Below are 19,065 nucleotides of genomic sequence, written 5' to 3' on the forward strand. Positions count from 1 at the left end.
GAAACTTACTCCTGAAACTTTCCACAGAAAGAAGATGCTTTTGCCAATCATCTCCAGTCACCACATCCATTGCTTGTGTTTCCCCAACAAAACTGTCATATATCAAGCAAGCTTATGTTCCCAGTCAGCTAGTTAAGGCTGCAGAGGCCTGGATTTAAAGGAAAAAAACATGCTAATGGTTGCAAGCAATGAAACCCCAATGGAACAGAATCTGGAAAATTCAACATTGCCCTGGCCAAGAGCTTTCCCCCCGTGTAACATTTTTGGAACAGACGAGACAGTAAACAGCATACCATACTGATGTGCACCATATGACAGAAACCTACAAGGAGAAAGCTCCCCCAGCCTCAGCCTGCAGGGACACAGATGTGGGCACAGCACAGAGGAGCAGGGAGGGCAGACCCCCAAGTTTGGTTCTGAAAAATTCATTTACTGCCTGCTTCGCAGAGATAAGTAGGCCTGGGAGTGGAAAAGGACAAGCCATCCATTCTTGCTCTGAGGACAACAGTTTGGCTTCTCCTTCAACTTCTCTCCTTCGCAGCCCAATAGTTCAGCCTGAAACCACTGGCAAGAAGTTGAGTGAGTGACCAGGACTAGGACAGCATGGCACTGGTTGTACATCATTTGCCTGGACATCAAGACTGAGAAAAGGCTGAGGTCTGTTGGTTTGTTCAGCGTGGGGGAGACTGAGGGGAGGCCTCATGGCGGCCTGCAGCTCCTCATGGCGGCCTAGAGCCACTTCTCAGGGGGGTGGAGGGGCATGTGATGAGCTCTGCTCTCTTGATGGCAGCAACAGGACCCAAGGGAACGGTATGGAGCTAAATGATCCTTGTGTGTCCCTTCCAACTCAGGATATTCTGCCATTCTGTGATTACCACCTGCTGAAGATGTCCAGCTGGACACCAGAGACAGCAGGGTCACCATGACATCTCCAGGGAGGCTTGCTGTGCTTCAGTCTGTTGTGTGCTTCATTTTACTGCAAAAACAAGGACTGTATGGCTCCCCACGGAGAATTCTGCAACCTGCTTGAAGGATTTTGGATCTTGCAGGTTTAGAGGGCACATGGTGGTGGAAGTGAAGGTTGCTCAGATAGGTGCTCTCCAGCAGATAGTTCTTCACACCATCAGTCAGACAGTGCAGGTCCCCAGGCAAGTACATCTGCTCTGAACACAGCGAGCTCCAGATCTGCCTTCCTCAGACTAGGGATTTCTGAATGGTGTACAGAAATCAGCACCAACTTATGGCAAACAGACCCGATCTGCCTGCAGAATTAACCTCATCATCTGTGACAAGCTGAACCCTAGAGCTCAGCCATGCTTTTAGGAGAATAACAGAAGGATATGGCTTTTTGCATTTATCTTGCAGTTTTCACATGGTGATTATAAATCCAGTTGGCTGGATTTTTACCTGCCGGCTGGTTTTCTGGAGGTGAATGGGAGGGATCTTGCAGGGAATATCATCTGGGAATAGAGATTTAGCTCCAGAGCAGCAAGTAAGCATTTAAGCTGTTCTGTCTACAGACTTGGAGTGGTTTCAGCCAATCCTCCAGACCAGCGGGAAGTGTCAGAACCCACCCCAGTGGAGAAGGCAAACATTGGAGAAAAGCAATCCCAAGAACTGAGGCAGTAGGATTTCATGGATGGTATTTGAGCAAGGCAGGAAACAATGTTACTGTCTGACCAGAATGTGGTATTTTGCAATGTTTTCCTGTCCAAGATCAGTGCAAGAAGTCTTACTAAGAGTTTTTGGCAAAACAAGTTTTAAAAAAAAAAGATCTTATTTTAAGTATTCAGTCCTCAAGGGTGTCTGCCAGTTCTCCCTCCCCCCTCTAGTTTGCTTTTAAGTTTAAAGGATAGAAGAGCCATTATAAGTTGAATTTTTTCTTTTTTTTTTTTTTTCCTGAATGTTAAACAATACAAGGATAGAAGATCAACCAGTCCTGACTCCTACAGGCATCTGTCTACCAAGCTGCCCACCTGCTTCCATAGGGGGGTCTGACCACAGCCATCACTTCTGTGTACCCAGCTTCTGGCAGTCAGTCTTTCTGTCACTCCTGCTCAGCGAAAGAACAAGTGGTTGGAGAACCACTCAAATGATAAACGTGCAGAAACCATAGGATTTCTCCTAAAAAGCCTGACAGATAATATCTATGAGGCAGCAGAAAAACAATCCATAGCTGCACGTTGGTGGCTTTGACCCTGCACGCTAATCTAGAGCCCCCAGCTATGGTGATTGGAACACCCACGGGACTAGTGAAGGAATTCAGTGAATTCAGGGCCAAACAACTAAAACACTGTACATGGACCAGACAGGTCCTAGGGTGACCCTGAGTTGCAATCTGACATTAAACAAATCCCTCACCTTTACCTGTTTCCAGTACCACATATTAGCAAGCTTCTTTGATAATCTTCAAATGAACACCTCAGCACTTGCATCACATGCAAGATGAAGAGGTGATGATCTGGGATAGCCAGCACAGTTTCCTCAAGGGTAGATTGTGCCTGACCAATCTGCTGGCCTTCCGTGATGTAATGATGGCATCAGTAAACCAAGGAAGGGCAATTGATGTCATCTACCTGGACTTGTGCACAGTCTCTCACCACATCCTCATCTCTAACTCGGAGAGATACAGATTTGAAAGTGGATTATTCAGTGGATAGAGTTGGATGGTTGAAGCCAGAGGGCTGTGGCCAGTAGCACTATGTCCAGGTAGAGGCCGGCAATGAGTGTTGTCCCCCAGGGGTTCATCTTGGGACCAGTGCTATTCAGCATCTTTATCAATGACCGACTGTGGCATTGAGTGCACCCTCAGCAAGTTTGCAGATGACAACAACCTGAGTGGTGCAGGTGGCACAACAGAAGGAAGGGATGCTATCCAAAGTGACCTAGACAGGTCTGAAAATTGGGCTCACAAGAACCTAATTGTTTAATAGTCCAAGTGCAAGGTGCTTGCAGCCCAGAAGGGCAACTGCATCTTGGGCTGCATCAAAAGAGGGGTGGCCAGCAGGGCAAAGGAGGGGATTGTCCCCCTTTGCTCTGCCCTCATGAAACCCCATCTGGAATGCTGCATCCAGGCCTGGCGTCCCCAACACAGTAAAGATGTGGAACTGTTAGAGTGGGTCCAGAGGAGGGCCATTAAATGATCAGAGGGAGGGAGCAGCTCTCTGATGAAAAAGGTTCAGGGAGCTGGGCTTCTTTAGCTTGTAGAAGAGAAGGCTCCAGGCACACCTCATTATGGTCTTCCAGTATCTGAAGAGAGCTTATAAACAGGAAGGAGGGAGACTTTTTACATAGTCTAACAGAGGTAGGACAAGGATGAATGGCTTGGGGAAATTTAGGTTAGATATTATGAAAAAATATTTTCTCAGAGGCTGGTGAGGGACTAGAACAGGTTGCTGAGAAGTTGTGGATGCCTCTTCCTTGAAGACATTCAAGACCAGACTGGATACGGTCCTAGACAGCCTGATCTGGTGTGCTGCAACAAGCACACAGCAGGGGGGCTGAAACTAGATGGTCTTTAGGGTCTCTTCAACCTAAGCCATTCTATGATTCTATGATTGTCCTACAGTTCCCATTTCCACTAACAGACCCAGGCTATTTCTTATGTAGCTAACGATCAGTAACCCTCAATAAGGAGACAAGAGACACTTGTACAAGGGCTGCTCTGAAACTAATGCCTTCTATTTTATGATCTTGACCCATGACATCAGAGATGGATGTTAGTGGTATGGCAGCAGAGGCTGAACCTTCCAGCCTACATTCTGTTACATTTTGTTGCCATGTAACAAATGGCACCAGATGGGCAGTACGACAGAATAACATCTGACATGGAAGTACGTATGAAGATAAAGGCTGAAATTGAATTTCCTCCATGCAGATAAAATGGCACCCATTGACATTCATCAACACTTGCTGAATGTTTGTGGAGATCAAACGGTGGATGTGAACACTGTGTGGGTTGGGGGGAAGTATTATGTCTTCCTTCAACAAAGAGCAGTAACACTCTTGCACTGTGCTAAAGAAAATCCAATAAAAGCTGAACATGAGGATGGGTGGAGGAGACTGCCAGCATCTGGTGGGGAGGGAGACCTGTGGAGCCAGGCCCCAAACCCCAGTGTGCACAAGGCATTACAACTTCATTGCTGCAAGAGAAAAGCACCCACTTCTGCAGGAAATGAGCAGCAAACAGCAGGTGTCACACACAGAGACTGACAGGAGAGGCCAAGGCAGAAACTGGTGCTGCAAAGCCAGTGGTCGAGCAAAGTAAGGTGGAGTAGAGGTAGTTGCTTAGATAAGTCATGTGGGGAGAGCAGAAGGCTTAGGAAAGAAGCCAGACCTGATAAGTTAAAGAAAAAAATGCACTTTTAAGGGAAAAGCATTCACAAACATGTCTTCTTAAGGAAATATACGCACATATAAATTGCAATCCAATCCTCTGCAAAAATAATCCGCTAATATGAATTGGTAACCTTCCTTTGTAATGACAGCCAGACTGACAGACAACAGTGGACAGATAACCCAGAAGTAGAAGGCCACTCTCAGCATGCTATTGATGTTTGTGCTTTTTTCCATTCAAGCCCCAGGGCTGGGCAAGTCTTACTGTAGCAATTTCTCTGTAACGGAAACAAATTTCTCTCTTCATCACATCCACAGAGACAAAACTTAAATGTATTCATCCTGAAGATTAGTCACAGTAAGAAAAAAATAAATTCCAAGCTAGTGGCTGTTGAAGGCTCCAGATTCAAGGCTGCTAGGTCCCTTGGAGCTACAGCAGCTGAAACAGAAATTAGGAAGACAAGAGCTTTTGACCCAGAAATGCATTTTACTTTTTCATGCTCAAAGTTCTGAGCTTGCAGAAAAAAATATAAAAGTGAAATGTTCATCTGTGCCCCAGCCCTGCTCCAGCAGACCTGCAAACAGGTTAACATCAGTGTGAGGGGAAGGAGAGCAAGTGTTGCAAAGCCTACAGAAATGCACTATGGCCAATCTCTGTCAAGCCCCAAAGAATGCTTCTGGACTGGGGCTCCTGACCTCCCCTCCACAAGCCCTGCTGCCAGAGTAGCCTTTTCCTCTCCATTCACTTCAACAGCACAGCCATCACCCTTGGGAAAAGGAAAGAAAGAGCAGAAAGATCAAAGCTCTGCGCGTCTGTAATATTTTATTAGTTTCTTCCATCTGTTATGCACCGATGAATCACTGGGAAATAAGCCCCCTCCTGAGAACTGCTACCTTTTTGTTGGCTTTAGCTAACAAGCATCCTTTATCAGTTATTCATTCAGTCTGAATGAGTTTCAGCTCCTCATTCACAAACCAGCCCCTGCTCCTTGAATCAAAGGGCAAGGAAGGGGAGGGAAGGAGGAGGATCATGCTATGCTTCTGTCATCCCTTTTACACTCTGCTCAGTGTCTTCTGCATAAATGGAGGTTTTGAAAATCTGCGGGCTCTCTCCCAGCTGTGTGTGGAGGCTTTTCCTGCTGAAAGAGCAGGTAGCAAACAATAACCCAGATTCGCTGCTGGGGTGAGAGAATGATGTGGCATGCTGCTTTTGGAGAGAGGAAAGCACTTTGAGGGAGGGGGGGAGAGAGTCAGATTTCCTGACTACTCCTGAATAAGGTACAGCAGAGGGAGATTCTTGTAATGGGGCAAACTGCCTTGCCCTTCTATTACCACAGAGCAAACAGGCATCTGAAAGGCTTATTGCATAGATAAGTTCCAGAAAAATGCTGTGCTAGGGAAATTGAGTAACCTTCATGCATCAATGGTCCTTCCCTCTTCAAAGGCATCACCGCAAACATGGTCCTGCTTTCTCCAGACCTCTGAGGGCTCTCTCCCTTCACAAGGGCATGACAAGCCCAGACCTCTGTCATATAGTGGAGACTATGGGTTTGCCATATTTTAAGGATGACCAAATGGAAGCATCTTAAAATGTTCACCTTTATGTTGAACGTCCACTTTCTTTAAATAAACAAATCAATCAGTTCACACTCAATGGAAATAACTCGAGCACACTAGAACATTCTCACAATTTGCTTGTCTTTAGCCTTGTCTCATTGGAGTTGAGCTCCTTGCCTGAACATGGGCTCAAGCAGACCAGGAGAACACTTTGTACCAAAGCTTCTTCCCACCAGCATGTGAGACACCAAACACAAGAGCACTTGACCATGCTGGGCCGAAAGCCTTGGGGCCACATTATTACCTGCTCCAGAAAGTCCTGCTCACAGCATCCTGGGCCTGGATGGCCAATGGCAGAGCAGGCCCTCATTTTGTATGACTCTACCTAACTATTTGGGCAAGCTCTCCATCTATCTGTAAAATGCAATGTCAGGCACAACAAGCTGGAATTGCCACTTGTGACCTCCATATCCAAACCAGAAAGGAAGAGCCAATTGGGGGAAAACTATGAATTTTCCTGATGCTACCCCAAAGGAGAGGAATATTCTCCCATTCTTGATGGAGCACTAAACCCAAAGCACACCCTTGGGGGGACCTCTCCTTTCTTGGGGGATATTTTGCTCATCCCCAGGATGGCCCCTGCTGATTGTCCCTTGGGCAGCCTGACTTTAGTATGCAGCCACCATAGGCAGCAGGAACCAAGGAGGTAGCTAAGAAAGATTGTGAAACCAGCACTCTTCTGAGGTCTCTCTTCCCCAAAGCTTAACATTTTGACTGAGTAATTTCAAGAACCACCTTCAGAGATCATTTGGTACCACTGCCCTCTTGCTCACCATTCCTCCCACCTCCATCCTGACCTCTAAGTGATCTTCTAAGCACTGGGTACAGAAGTGCTTTTTCTTTCCTTTATTATCTGCATGGCATTCAGAGGGTAGAGGACAGCTCCAAAGCCATCCCAGGTGGTCCATTTTACCATAAGTATTTCCTAAAGGTTGTGCTTCTGGACTGTTGGGCAAGCACAGCAAGCCATCTACCCCTCACTGCTTCATGAAGCTGGGTAAAAGTCTTTTAAAAACGTGATCTGCTGCTATCACTATCATTGTGAACCCACGTTCAGCTTTACAGAACAGCAACACCACCGCAAGTGCTCCCGTCCCTTCTTTTCACAAAGAATTTGAGCCATAATGAAATTCAGAAGAAGTGTTTTAAAACCACCTCCAACCTACAGTGCACCAGCCACAGCCTCATCAGAGGATAGCTGGCTGGCCTGAGCGTCAGAGTGGATTACTGTCCTGAGGGTGCAAAGTCAGAGATGAGGCTGCTGCGCGTCATTAAACAAACAGATGGAGAGACAGCCCCAGAGGCTCAGACACAGCCTGATGCTTGCTGGCTCTGTGAAAGCTTGTTACAAGAGCAGGAATAGCTCCAGAGTGAAAGGAAAAGAACTGCTCATGGGCTGCAGTCTCAGAGACTCAAGCTAATTGATGATAGAGAATAGAGGCAAGAAGGGGACAGAAGGTTCTTTCCTTAAAACTAGCTCAACAGGAACAAGCATGCAGCAGGGCTTAGCAAATAGAGAGTGAAGCCAAATTGCCCTAGATGGCCTCACAGGGCCTCAAATAAAATGAGAGCACCTCTCAAGAGGCAGAAGCAACCACGCAACTCATCCACTCCAGCCTCCTATCAGGCTGAGTCAGGAGTCCTTCCTGAGCACATGCTGAGCACACCTGCCTGGAATGCTGGCCAGAATACCCCTCTAGTGTGGTTGCTGCAAGCTCTCTCCTGAAACTCTGACCTGAATTCTGATGGGAAGCTGCTCCAGCCATTCCTGATGGCTGCCACAACACACTGCTGTGTGTCATGCCCCTTCTTCCTTTCACTATATTCTTGTTTGACAGCACGGACTCAAAACAAAAATGGTTCCCCATCTCATCTATTTATCTTCCTCCTGATAAAGGCTCTGGTCTGTCCTGCTTTGAGCTCAGCCTGAAGGCAGCATCATGTCTGGGTGGGAACAGAAGTGCCTCCGCGGTCTGAGCAGCTAAACATTTCACCACTGCTTGGGACACAGCAGTTAAATCCGTTGCTACTGCAACAACCCTTTCCTTCTTTGCTCTCTCATTTCACTCTGCATCACTGCTATTCTGTGTTTGCCTTAGCCTCTTCCAGTATGTATTATTCTCTTTCTACCACATTCTAGAAATAAAACCGCACTGACATGAAAATAAATACCAGCTCCCACAAAGGTTTTCATTTCACTTCTAACTTCAATCATTAGTTAGGATCTTTTCAATTTTCCCTGGACTTTGTTTTGGCCTTTAGAGTTCACTTAGAATCAAAGGTAGCTTGACGTTTTGCATCTAAACCAGGCCCCTGGAAGAAGGTGAATGACTTGATTTGTCCTTAATCCTGTTCAGTCCCCAGAGCAATGGGAGCCACATCCTCCACTGAAGCATCTCGTGACTCGACCTTGCTTCTGAAGTATTTGGGTGCCTGTTGCCATCAGGACTTTGGGAAGAAGCATCAAGATCTGCAAGTATAGCATGAACCTGAAGACCTAACTACACTGAACTTGAGGGGAAGTTTACTTCCAATCTTTTATTCAGCGTGAGTGAGTGTATCACCTCCAGCTCCAGGGAAGTCTCATGAATAAACTCTGAGAAATCACTGCTTAAAAAGATACTGCAATTTTTAGAAACAAAACAAAAGAATAGTAGAGTGCTCTAGAAGTTTCCAGATGGGAATGTTGCAGCCCACAACTTGCCAGAGAGCCTTGTCTTTTTTTTTTTTTTTAGTTTTTTAGTTTTTTAGTTTTTTAGTTTTAAATGGGAAGCATCTTATTCACCTCAGGGAGAATGATCTCATCCACCTACCTGTTTCTGGGCAGCTTTTGTCATGGTTAGAAACCAAGTGATGTCTCTGGGATGGCAATGAATTTCTCACAGAGCTGTTCTGGTTCAATTCATGCTAAGCTGGTATTAATATCACTTCCTTTATCTTCATTTCTGAAAAAGGCTCCAAGCATTAACGGCTTCAGTAATGACTCAGGGGTTTAAATTCCTAAACCTTTTGAGAACAGGAAATTAAAGCCAACATGAACAATACCCACAGATTAAATATATTTAGCTGCCGTGATTCTTGCTGAGAAACTCAGAACTGTTTAGTGGTGCTTTTCATGTGGCTTTTCCATGTGGGAATGATGGCAGCCTGCATTTGAAGTCAAACCAGAAAATTAAAGAGGGTGGGGGACGCAGGAAGACATTTTATTGTTTTCTTTGTGCTTTCTGCTCTCCAGCAAAGCTCCTCCAGGCAGGAGCTTCACACTAGACCCTTCAGCATCAGAAAAACAACTAAAGGAACAGCCTTTCATCAAATGGTAGGGGATAGGCCACGAGGAAGGGAAACCACACTTCTGTGAGCATGTTCTTTCCTTCCAGAAGGGAGACTGGAAATGTTGGCAGAAGTAGATCATGCCTGCTCTGAGTAAGCATCAGCAGACAAAAGCTGTTCTCCATCACACATCATTGCAGTAGTTCCTCCCAGTGAGATAAACAGGGAAAGCAGGCAGCTCCCAGCATCTTCCTCCTGTTTTTGTGCTGAGGCATCCTTTTCTGCACTTCATCCATGACTCTCTTGAATCAGGAATCAAAACTATCCATGGAGCTGCAGTTCAATACCCTGGCTGCTAGGTTCCTTCTCCTCTGTCTCAGGGCTGCCCAGGATCTCAGCTCTTTTCCCGCTTCATTAGCTAAACAAACAATAACACCATGTAAAATACCAGCCGGCTAGTCCATCTAGGTGACACAAACGTATACAAGGGATCTTGGAGACAATTTTAGAAACAGGTTGTGCCTTTGCCAAATGCAAGCTCTTGCATTAGAGTGGCTGCTAAGCACGCAGCTTGAGTTCTGCAAGAGCCACTGGCTCAGGCGGATGAAGAAATGTCATTGAGATATAAAGACCTGGGCTATAATACTGCTAAGGCTTTCAATTAAAAGGCTGTGGATGATAAAATATCTCAAGTAATTCAAAGTATTAGTTTGGGGCTTAACAGAAGACATTATAAGGACATCAATGCAAACACTTAAATGTCACTTAATGTCACTTAAATGAGTGGGAGACTCAGATTTCCCCATAGCTCTAAGCACCAGATGTTCTTCCTTCTAGAAGACATGTTAAGGCACATGAGGAATGAACAGGTGATCCGAGGCAGTCAGCATGGCTTTACCAAGAGAAGGTTGATGGCCCTGCCTGTGGCAGGGGGATTGGAACTTGATGATCCTTGGAGTCCCTTTTCAACCCAAGCCATTCTGTGGTTCTATGTTTAAACTTAAGTTCCCACGGGAGACCAAGATTGACTGTGGTAAAAGGTGGGGAGAAAGGCATTTGTGTAAAGAAATCCTTTCCTCACACTCACACTGGTCATCCAGCACTTAGCCAGTAAGGCTAAGGCCCACTTGGAATTAAATCTGTCAAGGACAGCAAAAAGGACTTCTTTAAGTATATCAACAGCAAAAAGAAGACTATGGAAAATGTGGGCCTGCTGTTGAATGAGGTGGGTACCATGGTAATGGAGGACATTGAGAAGGCAGATTTATTAAATGCCTTCTTTGCTTCAGTCTTTACAGCTAAGACTGGCCCTCAGGAATCCCAGACTCTAGATGTAAGAAAGAGAGTATGGAGAAATGAAGATTTCCCTTGATTGAGGAAGATCTACTTAGAGATCATCTAGGCAAACTCAACACACACAAATCCATGCACTCTGATGGGATGCTGAGAGAGCTGGCAAAAGTGATTGCCAAGCCCTCCATCATCTCTGGAAGGTCATGGAGAACATGAGAGATACCTGAAGACTGAAAGAAAGCCAAGGTCACTCCAGTCTTCAAGAAGGGCAAGGAGGAGAACCCAGGGAATTGCAGACCAGACAGCCTGAACTCCATCCCAGGAAAGGCGAAGGAACAACTTATTCTGGATGTAATCTCCAAGCAGGTGGAGGAAAAGAAGGTTATCAGGAGTAGTCAACATGGATACAACAAGGGGAAATCATGCTTGACCAATTTGGTAGCCTTCTATGTTGTCCTTATTGGCTAGGTAGGTGAGGGGAAAGCAGAAGATGTGTTGCACCTTGACTTCAGGAAAGCTTTTGACATTGTCTACCATAACATCCTCGTAGGTAAGCTGAAGAAGCGTGAGATAGATGAGTGAACAGTGAGGGGGACTGAGAACTGGCACAACACAGAGTATTGTGATCAGTGGCACAGAGTCCTCTTGGAGGCCTGTGTTCCCCAGGGATAGGTCCTGGGTCCATTCTTGTTCAACATCTTCACCAACGACTTGGATGAAGGAGTAGAGTGCACCCTCAGCAAGTTTGCTGAGCATAAGAAGCTGGGAGGAGTGGCTGGCACATCAGAAGGCTGTGCTGCCATTCAGCAAGACCTGGACAGGCTAGAGTTGGACAGAGAGGAACCTGATGAGCTGCAACGAGAGAAAGCGTAGAGTCTTGTACCTGGGGAGGAATAACTGCATGCATCAGTACAGGTTAGGGGATGACCTGCTGGAGAGGAGCTCTGCAGAGAAGGACTTGTGGTGTCCTGGTGGACAACAGGTTGGCCATGAGCCAGCAGTGTGCCCTTGTGGACAAGAAGGCCAATGGGATCCTGGAGTGCATTAAAAAGAATGTGGTCAGCAGATCGAGAGACATTATCCTCCCCCTCTGCTCTGCCCTGGTGAGACCACATCTGAAATATTGCGTCCAGTTCTGGTGTCTCCAGTTCAAGAAAGATGGGGAACTATTGGAGAGAGTATAGAGGAGGGCCCATGGTCAGGGGACTGGACCATCTCTTGTAAGAGGAAAGGTTGAGAGACCTGTGACTTCAGCCTAGAGGAGTCTGAAAGGGGATCTTATCAATGCTTATAGAAATCTAAAAAGGCATGTATCAAATGGATGGGGGTAGGCTTCTTTTTGGTGGTGCCCAGCAACAAGACAAGGGGCAATGGGCACAAGTTGGAATGCAGGAAGTTCCATGTGAACATGAGAAAAAAACTTCTCTACTTTGAGGGTGACAAAGTGCTGGAACAAGCTGTCCAGAGAGGTTGTAGAGATATACAAAATGAGCCTGGATACTTTCCTGTACAACCTATTCTAGGGAACCTGCTTTAGAAGAGGAGTTGATCTTCAGAGGTCCCTTCCAGCTCCTATGACTCTGTGATTCTCTAGGTTATGGCTCCAGAACCCACTTGCAACCCGGACAGAAGAATACAAGGGGTGGAGCCCCACATATACCTCGAGGATGAGAAGAACTTTTCTCTCACTTTGCACCAAATCCTCTAAAAGAGCATAAAACTATCTCATAAGAACTGCTGGCATAGGGTGACTAAGTTGTTCAAATGAGCAAAATTTGTCATCTAACACAGCCTGCAAGAACATCCCAGCTGCAGAAGAGACTGTTCTGCAAAACAAAAAGACCCTTGCGAAGCACAGACACACACGGCTCTCCAACTTTCATATCAGCTTGAGCCAACATTTGTTGTTAATGAGAGCTGCCTCTACCACTCGCAGAAATCCCTGGGAAACTTTTATCAGTTTCTGGTGGGTTTCAATCATCTCTGAGGTTAAAAGCAAATGGTTTTTCTATACCAAGCACATGCTTGTTCTAATGTATGTACGTGCCAGAACAGACGTCACAGAAACACTCCATGCCAGATGCCACTGCCAGAACATCCCCAGCTCCATGCAGCCCAAGGCACTGTGGTCACACCACATCCACGCTGCACCCACTCATCTGGGACCTCTAATGTATGACTCAGTGCAGTGCCACCATCGTGACTTATAAGTAGGACGAGCAACTTATTGGAGAGAACCAGATTTTCTGTAAGCAGAATAAATAATTTAAATGCTAAGCAACTAGCTTTAGTACTTTCCTGTGGCCTAGTCCTACTTTTAGGAGTCTTAGGGAAAAATGTGACAGAAGCTGGAAAATTAGACTTTCAATTCAACATGTCCTTTGAGCTCCAATCTCCTAATCAGAATCAGTGAGCAGTTTGATTTGTCCCACTTTGCTTACAGAGTCCAAGAAAGCTATTCAAATTTGTTTCACATAACTTTAGGTCTCAAGTCACAACATCTCTGTGGAAGAAAATACTCAGAATGATCCTGAGAGACTGCTTGACTCTTTTTTTTTAAAGAAACAACCTTCCCTGCTGCCTCCCATACCATTAGCCAAGCAGGCATGCCATCTTGCCATTGGCTTTAGAAAGCTCTGTTCATTTCCAGGAGAAATGTGAGCATGCAGAAATACCTTGGATGTGCAAACTGCTCTGTGCTGAAATCCAGTTTAACTACTCCGGGAACACACCTCTACCCTCGGTTGCATTGCCTTTACCTCAAAGGATCCTCCTGTGGCTATAACAGGGCTGTGGGCTGATAATTGAAGCTAGCTGTGCTGGACTGGACCTGAATACCTCTTGTGACAAGAGAGCAGTGCCGCATTTCCCTTGTGGAGGAAGCAGAGCAGCTTGCGGGCTGCTGAAAAAGCATGGCTCCTTGGCCACGTCTAAGGTCTCCTTAACTGACATGTCAGAAGGAGATCTCTAACTTGAATTAGAGCAGCCTATTCAACTTGTTACGTAAGATGAATGCAAGAACAAGATTAAAACACTCCTGGAAAAGCCACTCTTGAGCACTGAAGATCAAGAGCAGGTGTCGAGCTACTGGGATGACCAAGCAGGTGGCATCAGATTTAATGAGTGACAAAGGAACCTCAAGTGAAATTAGGCCAGTGGTTCCCACTCTGCTGGAGAGCTTTCTTTAAACCTGCTTGCTCTGCAAACTCTTACTGGGAAGGCGAGAGGACACACAAAGAACAAAGGCTCCAGAACACCTGTACCATCAACTAGCAGCAAACACTTTCTCTTCCTTCTCTCACAAGACCACAAGAACTCAAGGCAGAGACAATTCCTCTCAGCAAAAGACCCAGGAGAAGAGGGAAAGAGAAGGTCTTAGTTGACCATAACTGTTCCACCAACTTTAGCTGGCACACTTGCTTCAGATTTCAGATGGCATTGGTCCAACACTGATAGTGACGGTATTGGGGGACAAAGTCAATGGATGTCATCTACCTGGACTTGGGCAAGGCCTTTGACATGGTCCCCCACTACATCCTTATCTCTAAATTGGAGAGATATGAATTTGAAGGCTAGACTGTTTGGTGAATAGGGAACTGGTTGGAAGGCTGCAGCCAGAAGGCTTTGGTCAGTGGCTCTATGTCCAGGTGGAGGCCTGTAATGAGTAGTGTCTCCAGGGGGTCCATCTTGGATCCAGTATTCTTGAACATCTTGATCAACAACAGGCTATGGGATTGAGTGCATGCTCAGCTACTTTGCTGATGACACCAAGCTGAGCGGTGTGGTTGATACAGCAGAAGGAAGGGACGTCATTCAGGGAGATCTTGATCAAATAAAAAGTTGGGCTCTTGTGAGCCTAATTCAGCAAAGCAACATGCAAAGTCTTGCACTTGGGTTGAGCTAATCCCAGATGTATACAAACTATGAGAAAACTCCTTGAGAGTAGCCCTGCTGAGAAGGACTTAGGAGTCCTAGTCAGTGAAAAACAGAACGTGAGCCAGCAGTGCATGCTTGCAGCTCAGAAGGCCAATGTTATCCTGGCTTCCATCAGAAGAGGGTGGCCAGCAGGGTGACAGAGGTGATTGTTCCCCTCCACTCTGCACTTGTGAGGCCTCATCTGGGGTACTGCATGCAAGTCTGGGGCCTCCAACACAGGAAAGATGTGGAGCTTTTGGAGAGGGTCCAGAGGAGGGCCACAAAGATGCTCAGAGGGCTGGAGCATCTCTCCTATGAAGACAGGCTGAGGGAGCTGGGCTTGTTCAGTCTGGAGAAGAGAAGGATGCAGAGAGACCTCATTGCAGCCTTCCAATATTTAAGGGGAGTTTAGAAACACGAGGGAAATCAACTTTACATGGGTAGATAGTGACTGGACAAGGGGGAATGGTTTTAAACTAAAGCAAGGGAGATTTAGATTCAGTATTCCAGTCAGGGGGAAGTTTTTACTGAAAGAGTGGTGAGGTCTAGGAACAGGCTGCCCAGAGAAGTACTGGATGCCCTCTCCCTGGTGGTGCTTAAGGCCAGGTTGGATGGGGCCTGAGCAATCTGATCTAGTATTTGATCTAGCGGCTGGCAATCCTGCCTGTGGCAGGGGGTTGGAACTTGATGATCTTTGAGGTCTCTTCCAACCTAAGCCAGTCTGATTCTATCATTCTATGATTTGGTATATCATCTTGTCTCTATGCCCTTGGGCAAGTTCTGGTCCTCCCTTTCCCAAAACAGAGACAGTACTGCCCACTGATTTGAGAGCCCACCAGAACAGCAAAGTGTTACTTCCTAATGGATGATTGTTCTAAAGCAAAGTCCTTGGGGAGTTAATTACCTACAAAGGCACTCACCACAGACAAGCTGAATCACATGTTCCTGACTGTATATAGGAGCTTCTGCCTGGCTCCAGCCCTTCCTAGCCCCAGCCCAGCAATGGTCCCTTCTGAGAAGTTTCTTCCCTTCTTTATTTTGATAAACAAAATGGAAGGGGCCTTCTCAGCACTGCTCACATCCCCACCACCTCCTCCAGTCAAAGGACTAGCTACTTCTGGATAAGTTTTATATAGTTTCCTTCCCTTTTAGTTGGAACAGAAGAGACCAACATCTGATCCAGAGGTCCAGCCTCACAAAAGTCAGTTCTCTGAGGAAACACAGAGTGGTCAGCGGGTAAACACAATGGGGCTGTTTTGAGCACAACACCACACTTCCAGGTCCCAGGACCTCTCAAAGCCAGATTTAAAACATTGTGCCAACATTAAAAATTGCTGCTAAACAGGCTGCAGTAGGACAAAGGCAAATCATCAAAACCACGTTTTTCAGAACACTTTCACTGAAATCACCTATTGGGCACACATGGAACATAGCATGAGCTTTTTTCTATTTCAAATTTACATTTATTTGCTTTAAAAAAAAAAAATCAGAACTCTGATGATTCCCCATGAAATGTGGTTCAACCTCCCTTTAAAACATAACTTCAACATCTATGTGAAAAGCTATGCCACAATGGGGGTCTTCTGTGTTCCTTCCTATCAATGAGCAGCCACCAAAAAAAATGAGTATTTTGCAGAGAAATTCCTCGCTGAGCCAGCAGAGAACAAAGGATTGTCTGTGGTGGGTATTCGCAGGTTGTAGCTCCAGAAACTTGCAGCCTTCCTTGATTGCCAGTGTAATGTGACCTTTATGAAAAGTCAGGGGTGAGGCTGGCTAAATCAACAGGAAAAAAACACCCATTTTGTTCCTGAAGTAACAGTTGAGATTGAGGTTTGACATCGATTTATCTCCAACCCAGAGCTTTAGGTCAAACAGAGATCGGTTCCACTTCTGATTTCCAGTCAACTTTTAACCGTCACACATAGCAATCTTCCCATGGTGACAGTGCATTTTCTAAGGAGGAGTCCAACATTCTCTGTGCACGTTTCCATTCACCCCACTGGATACACGTGTGTACGGGGCACATGCCTCAGGGGGCACTGCTGCTTCTTGTGCAATGGTCAGAGTACTTGGGCTCATGTTCTTGCACACATTTTGCAGAGAGTGGATTGCAGAAGCTTTGGTCTGTGTGTGAGCAGCAGCCAACTTGTTGAGTGCACTGTGATTTGATTCAGACAGGAGCCAGACACATCCTTCCAACTTTGCTCTGGCTTTAATTCTTGGCATAATTTCACGGCTTCTGTCAAGTCCCCAGAGAATTAACTTTATGGGAAGCCAATGAAATTACCAGATCACGTTTCAGCCTGCTCTATTGATAGTCCTCTGCTGCCCTGCACCTGTAGCAGCGTACTAACATTTTGAGGAAACAGCTATTTGATGCAACTCTACCTTATACAAAAATTCTGTAGGAGCTATAACACAAAATATTGAGGCCAACAGATAAGCATAATTGTGGCACATTCAGCATTACTTGGTAGAGAGGAATTTTTGTTTATTGATTTATTGCTATCCATGGGAACAGCATTTCCCGGCATCAGTAGTACCCTGAGCAGTTATTTCAGTGTAAAATACTGGCAGGGCAGAGCTTTCCCAGCTGTGTCTCCGGGCAGAAGAGACTGGCTTGCTCCTTCACCAGCTTCCTGCACCTCCTTGGCCATGCAATCTGCAAGATGATTCAGCACGGGATCTGTGAGATGGTGGGAGTGAGATGGGATGCTACCACAGAAGGGGGCCCGCCAGGGATAACCAGTGCCTGGGTGCTTAAAGAGAAAAATTCAAAAATTCTACCTGAGTTCAGGAACTTGAAATTGGGAACTTCAGAAATGTGCCTCATTTTGAAGAGTGATGATAAGTCAAGCAGGATTTGTACAGACACCATGAGAGGTGAGTACAAGCTCTAAATTCAGTCCTGCATGATTTTTAACCACTCCAGTTGGATCCTTTTGGCATTACAGTAACAATCTTGGCATCATCACTCCCACAGTTGTCTGCAATTAACAGTTGCACATTTGAGCCTCCTTGTGTTCATTCACAAGCAGGTTCTGCCTGAAACCCCACTGAGACTGCAGATGAGACCACGGAGTAAGCTCTGAGACGTTTGTAGGGACGAATTTCAGACCTTCTTTTTCTTTTGTCCCTGATCATCAGAATTTTCTTCCTAGAATGAATAATCTCTTTTCCATTTGCTCTGTTTTTCTCTCACAGCACCGCTAGTGCTCTCAGAAATAACAGCAGTAGGTCAGACAGCAGTGTCCTAGTAGCAACTTTTTGCTCCCTGACTGCCCCAGCTGTGAGTGTATCAGCAGTTATTAGTGCTGCAGCCCCCAGAAGTATTTAGCCTCTTCAGCTGGAAACTGAAAGTCTATCTACAAAGAAAAGCCAGATGATCTGGGAGGCTGTTGTTCTCATTTGTAGCGTACGGTCAGTAAGAGAGAAAGCAGAATGTGAATCAATATCCTGCTCGAAGGACAGGATTAGCTTTAATGGAACAAGAGTATAATGCAGGGAAATTCATAGTGAAGTGCTTTCCCATACCAGAGGAGCTTACTTGCTGATGTCACATACTGTTGCTGGCAGAACTGGGACTCAGAAAGTGACTAATGGCCAAACTTGCCTTAACCACAAGGCATTTCTTGGCTCTTGAACATTAGAATGAGTAGTTTGTATTTTGTCTCAATTAGAAGTGAGCTGTGGGTATGGAGACATTGCACTCCACGTTTAAATTGCATTTTGAAAGCCATAGCTTCTTTTCCATGAGGAGAGAAGAGGAAACCGGAAGCATATACCTGCTTGTCAAGTTAAGATAAAACAAATAGTTGCAGAACTTCTTCCTGCTACCTTATGATTACATGACTTCCTCGGCTTCTCCAGAATGAAAGATATTTTACTGAGAATCCTCATGTTTTCACAGATCTTTATTGAAGCTTTTTAGATGCTTAATTGCCAAACCCACCCTGTCACTAGTACTCCCATGCCACTGGCTCGAGTATTTCAGTACAAAGCAAAAAAAAATAGAGGCAGTCTGAAAGAAAACACCATAACAGAAAAGCCTAGAACAAGAGATGACTGAGGAACTTTTTATTACTTTTGGTTCATTCAAGGCTAGTTTAGTGCAAAGCCTTCCAAAGCTTTGCATTGCCTCATCCTTCCAAGGCTGATGGTCTCCATTCCAGTCCATTTTCTAAGGTATTAGTTTATCCCCAAGCAGCCCATACTTAGTTGAGATCTTAGTTTTGCAGAGCCGTTAGCTTGCCAGTACCCCTGGGAGACCTACTAGACTTCTATTCTAATGATCACAGCCTGACTTTTGAGACTTCCTTGCCTTCTTCCTCAGACCCCTGATCATAACTTGAACTTGTTTCCCACAGTGTCATGAAAAAAGTGAGAGGATTTCAGTTCCATCCTCTCTCTATCACTAATAGAGTAACACCTTGAAATCCCAGCTTCTAAGTTCTAACAAGCTTTGGAGAAACAAGCAGAATTTCTATTAGATCAACAGTACAAGCTATAGCACATATTCATAATACTAGCCTTGCTTTTCATCCCACACCACTTTCTTCTTCCATCAAATAGCTTAAGTTGATATCTGCAGCCAGTTCCCTACACCTTGTGGCATGAACCCTAAAAAACTGTCTT

General features: G+C 45.6%; 1 long non-coding RNA gene across 3 annotated transcripts in view; it reads right to left on the reverse strand.

Annotated features, from left to right (window-relative positions):
• Positions 1 to 19,065, reverse strand: part of LOC146543372 (uncharacterized) — a 119,772-nt gene that overhangs the window by 20,138 nt on the left and 80,569 nt on the right. For all 3 annotated transcript variants that reach the window (XR_014886365.1, XR_014886363.1, XR_014886364.1), the window contains exon 2: positions 10 to 148. This is a non-coding gene — a long non-coding RNA (uncharacterized LOC146543372). The remainder of the gene's footprint in view (positions 1 to 9; positions 149 to 19,065) is intronic.

This window comes from Meleagris gallopavo, chromosome 14 (genome assembly GCF_905368555.1).
Source record: "Meleagris gallopavo chromosome 14, MGAL_WU_HG_1.1, whole genome shotgun sequence".
Lineage (NCBI taxonomy): Eukaryota > Metazoa > Chordata > Aves > Galliformes > Phasianidae > Meleagris > Meleagris gallopavo.